This window comes from Spermophilus citellus, assembly GCF_964194105.1.
Source record: "Spermophilus citellus genome assembly, chromosome: 5".
Classification (NCBI taxonomy): Eukaryota; Metazoa; Chordata; class Mammalia; order Rodentia; family Sciuridae; genus Spermophilus; species Spermophilus citellus.
In genome coordinates this window covers 144578804-144583258 of record NC_138186.1, presented here as the reverse complement: position 1 = coordinate 144583258, position 4455 = coordinate 144578804, and the positions used below count along the sequence as shown (strand labels likewise).

The 4455-nt window shown below is 41.1% G+C and overlaps 1 pseudogene across 1 annotated transcript; it reads left to right on the top strand.

Moving 5' to 3' along the window:
* Positions 1-1417: 1417 nt before the first annotated feature.
* On the top strand, positions 1418-3102 carry LOC308650099 (transcriptional coactivator YAP1-like; annotated as a pseudogene). The gene is made up of 2 exons (XR_014024431.1): positions 1418-2453; positions 2502-3102. The product of XR_014024431.1 is annotated as a transcriptional coactivator YAP1-like (transcript).
* The last annotated feature ends 1353 nt before the right edge of the window (positions 3103-4455 follow it).

Genomic DNA, 4455 nt, shown 5'->3' with positions numbered 1-4455 from the left:
CGACTATACACAATGGCCTATTATTTATATTTATAATAAGCTCATAACATTTTTTAAAAGGAAACTGTGATATATACTTACAATGTAATATCATTCTACAATAAAACTGGAATGAAATACTAAAAAAAGATAAAATATGAACACATAGCAAGTGCTTCTCTTGAAGGTATAATTTTACAAAAAAGTATACAGATGTTAAAGGCATATGATTTCTCCTATTTATTTAAATGATTCACTAGGATATTGGAAGTTCAGAATATTTCTATATTATGGTTGTTATATCATTAAATACATTTAAAAATTATTCTCTTAAATTAAAAACACATGGTCCCTTCTGAGATGTTAGGAAACAAGTACAGCACATTATAATATTTAATGTTTTATTTACATTAATAACTATGTTACAGAAATCAATAAAATGTCTGAAATTCTGTCTTTATAGGCATGAATCCATTGAGTATTAAAAACAGGCAAACTACAAAGATGCTTTAGAAATGACAAGACCAGTCCTCCCCAAGCCTGCCAACATCAAGAAAAAATACTAAGGGAAACAGAGAAACTGGCACAAAATGAAGGCGACTCAGGAAACAAAATTACTATAGGTAGTGTGATATTCTGACTTGGATCTTAGAATACAATAAGATATATTGAAGTTAGAAAACATAAAATGTGAATGAAGCTGTAGTTTATTTAATAGTAGTGAACAAATGTTGGTCTTTTGGTATTAACAAATATATCTTGGCACCGTAAAAATAACATAAGGGGAAACAGGATGGAGAATATTTAGGAACACTTTGTGTTATCTTTGGAACTTTAACAAATAAAATTTTATTCCAAAATAAATTTATATTAAAAATTTCAAGTTTAATTAAATTGATCAATTTAATTAAAGAGATTTATGGTAAATTAATTTTTTTAATTTAATAGCACTCATGTTTAATGCTTTAATTCAATTTTACTTTATGTAGATTTTTAAATTAGTTCTATAGCAGAGCTTAAAAACTCATGGGATGGGGCTGGGGATGTAGCTCAGTAGTAGAATACTTCCCCAGCAGGCATGATGTGTGAAGACCTGGGTGAAGCTGGGAGCACCAAAAATAAAAAATGTGGGATAAATGTAAATTTGGCATCTCTAGGTTTTGGAATTGACTCTTTTCAATATTTTTTAAAAAGTTTTTTTTTTTTTTTTTTTTTTTTTGGTAATCAAAGCAACACATATCTTTTGTTAGAACAAAAAATAATAAGAAAGGTGACTAGGGAGCCAGGGCGCAGGGCGGGGGCGGAGGCGCCTGGGCGGGGGATGCGGGGCCGCGGCGCAGCCCCCGCGTCCTGAGAGCTAGGATAGCGCCGCTCCCGCCGCCCAGCGCCGCCCTCGCCGATTCTCGCCTCTCGGCCCGTGGAGCAGGGGCGTCCGGGCGGAGCCCTCGCCGCCTGGCCAGGGGGTGCGCGACGCGGGAGGCCGAAGCCATGGATCCCGGGCAGCAGCCGCAGCCCCAGCAGGCCCCCCAGGGCCAAGGGCAGCCGCCCGCACAGCCCCCCCAGGGGCAGGGCCCGACGCCCGGGCCTGGGCAGCCGGCACCCCCGGCGTCCCAGGCTGCGCCGCAGGCCCCCCCCCCCCAGCCGGGCACCAGATCATACACGTCCGGGGGGACTCGGAGACCGACCTGGAGGCACTTTTCAACGCCGTCATGAACCCCAAGACGGCCAACGTGCCCCAGACCGTGCCCATGAGGCTCCGGAAACTGCCTGACTCCTTCTTCAAGCCGCCGGAGCCCAAATCTCACTCCCGACAGGCCAGTACTGATGCAGGCACTGCAGGAGCCCTGACTCCACAGCATGTTCGAGCTCATTCCTCTCCAGCTTCCCTGCAGCTAGGAGCAGTTTCTCCTGGGACACTGACCCCCACTGGGGTCTCTGGCCCAGCAGCTACACCTACAGCTCAACATCTTCGGCAGTCTTCTTTTGAGATACCTGATGATGTACCTCTGCCAGCAGGCTGGGAGATGGCCAAGACATCTTCTGGTCAGAGATACTTCTTAAATCACATTGATCAGACTACAACATGGCAAGACCCCAGGAAGGCCATGCTATCTCAGATGAATGTTCCAGCCCCAACCAGTCCACCAGTGCAGCAGAATTTGATGAACACGCCCTCAGGTCCTCTTCCTGATGGATGGGAGCAAGCCATGAATCAGGATGGAGAAATTTACTATATAAACCATAAGAACAAGACCACCTCTTGGCTAGACCCAAGGCTTGACCCTCGTTTTGCCATGAACCAGAGAATCAGTCAGAGTGCTCCAGTGAAACAACCACCACCTTTGGCTCCCCAGAGCCCACAAGGAGGTGTTATGGGTAGTGGCAACTCCAACCAGCAGCAACAGATGAGGCTGCAACAATTGCAGATGGAGAAAGAGAGACTGCGATTGAAACAGCAAGAACTGCTTCGGCAGGCAATGCGGAATATCAATCCCAGCACAGCAAATTCTCCAAAATGTCAGGAATTAGCTCTTCGTAGCCAATTACCAACACTGGAGCAGGATGGTGGGACTCAAAATCCGGTGTCTTCTCCTGGGATGTCTCAGGAATTGAGAACAATGACGACCAATAGCTCAGATCCCTTTCTTAACAGTGGCACCTATCACTCTCAAGATGAGAGTACAGACAGTGGACTAAGCATGAGCAGCTACAGTGTCCCTCGAACCCCAGATGACTTCCTGAACAGTGTTGATGAAATGGATACAGGTGATACTATCAACCAAAGCACCCTGCCCTCACAGCAGAACCATTTCCCAGACTACCTTGAAGCCATTCCTGGGACAAATGTGGACCCTGGAACACTGGAAGGAGATGGAATGAACATAGAAGGAGAGGAGTTGATGCCCAGTCTTCAGGAAGCTCTGAGTTCTGACATCCTTAATGACATGGAATCTGTTTTGGCTGCCACCAAGCTAGATAAAGAAAGCTTTCTTACATGGCTATAAAGCCCTCAGGTAGACTGAATTCTAAATCTGTGAAGGATCTAAGGAGATGAGACGTGTGCCTGAAATTTCCAAATAAGCCAGCTGCAATTTTATGGCTAATAACAAACAAAATATATATATATATATATATATATATATATATATATATATATGAACAAACAAACGTCCAGCAAGATTCTTTCATCCACTATTTTGCTCTTCCTTGTCCATTGCTGCTGTTAATATATTGCTGACCTCTTTCACAGTTGGCCCTAAAGAATCAAAAAAAAAAAAAAAAAACCCAAAACAACAAAAAAATTCTTTGCTATTATAACTACTGTTTATTTGGGGGGCTGGGGGAAGTGAGCCTGTTTGGATGATGGATGTCATTCCTTTTGCCCAGTTAGATATTTGACTCAGACTTGGAAATCAGATGCTTCATGTCACAGCGTTTAGTTTGTTCACAACTAGGTGATACTATCAACCAAATGCTTCTTCAGCTGCATTTGGCCAGTGGAAAAACATATCTTACTGGTCTAACAAGCCAAAAATGTTGTATCCGATATTAAGTACTTAATGCTAATTTGAAGAGGTAGTTGAAACCAAGGCTGAAGACTTATTTTCAGTGTTTTGTTTTTTCCTCCTAGTGCTATCATTAGTCACATAGTGACCTTGATTTTATTTTAGGAGTTTAAGGCATGAGACAATTTCCATAGAAATATATTAATTATTGCCACATACTCTAGTATAGGTTTGGGTGGATATTTTTGTGGATGTTTTGGGTTTTCTGGTTTTTCTGTTTTTGTTTTTTTGGGTTTTTTTTTTTGTTTTTTTGTTTGTTTGTTTGTTTGTGTTGGTTGGTTGGTTTTGTTGAAACTTAGGCAAGTTACTCTATTAGTAAATTTGTTTAATCTGTTTATAGTTGTAGTTTGGGACATTTATTGTAGTTCTTTTGATAAAATTTACATTTCCTGAGTTTTTTGCCATCTTATTTAAATCTTGATTATCTGCTCTCTAAACACACACACATACACAGTGTTTATAATAGTGTGATAGCAGAATGTACTTTTTTTTAAAGTTTCCCTACTTTCCAATTTATTTTTAAAATGGTAGCTTTGAATGTATACATTTATAATACATGACTAGTAGTGCATATCTCACAAGCAGTTTTAATCTGGTTGGGGCAATCTGCAGATGTTTGAGACAGTTTTGTCTTCTAAAAGGGCTATTACTAAGGATAGTGCCTAAAGGAATACTCTTTGCTCTCTGGGCACAAGATAAATACCTGATGAATTGGAAAGGAGCAGACTAGAAATGGTTTTATTTTCTCCCTTGAACAAGTTTGAGTCTTAGAAATCACTGAGTAGGTTTATGATGTATGTGACAGAAGTGAGCTTTACAGCAACTCACCTTCCTTCAGCTTTGGAAATTTACACTCGCCTTAGTTTTGGAAGTAAACTCTGGTACTTCAGTTCTCATTTATAATGAGTAC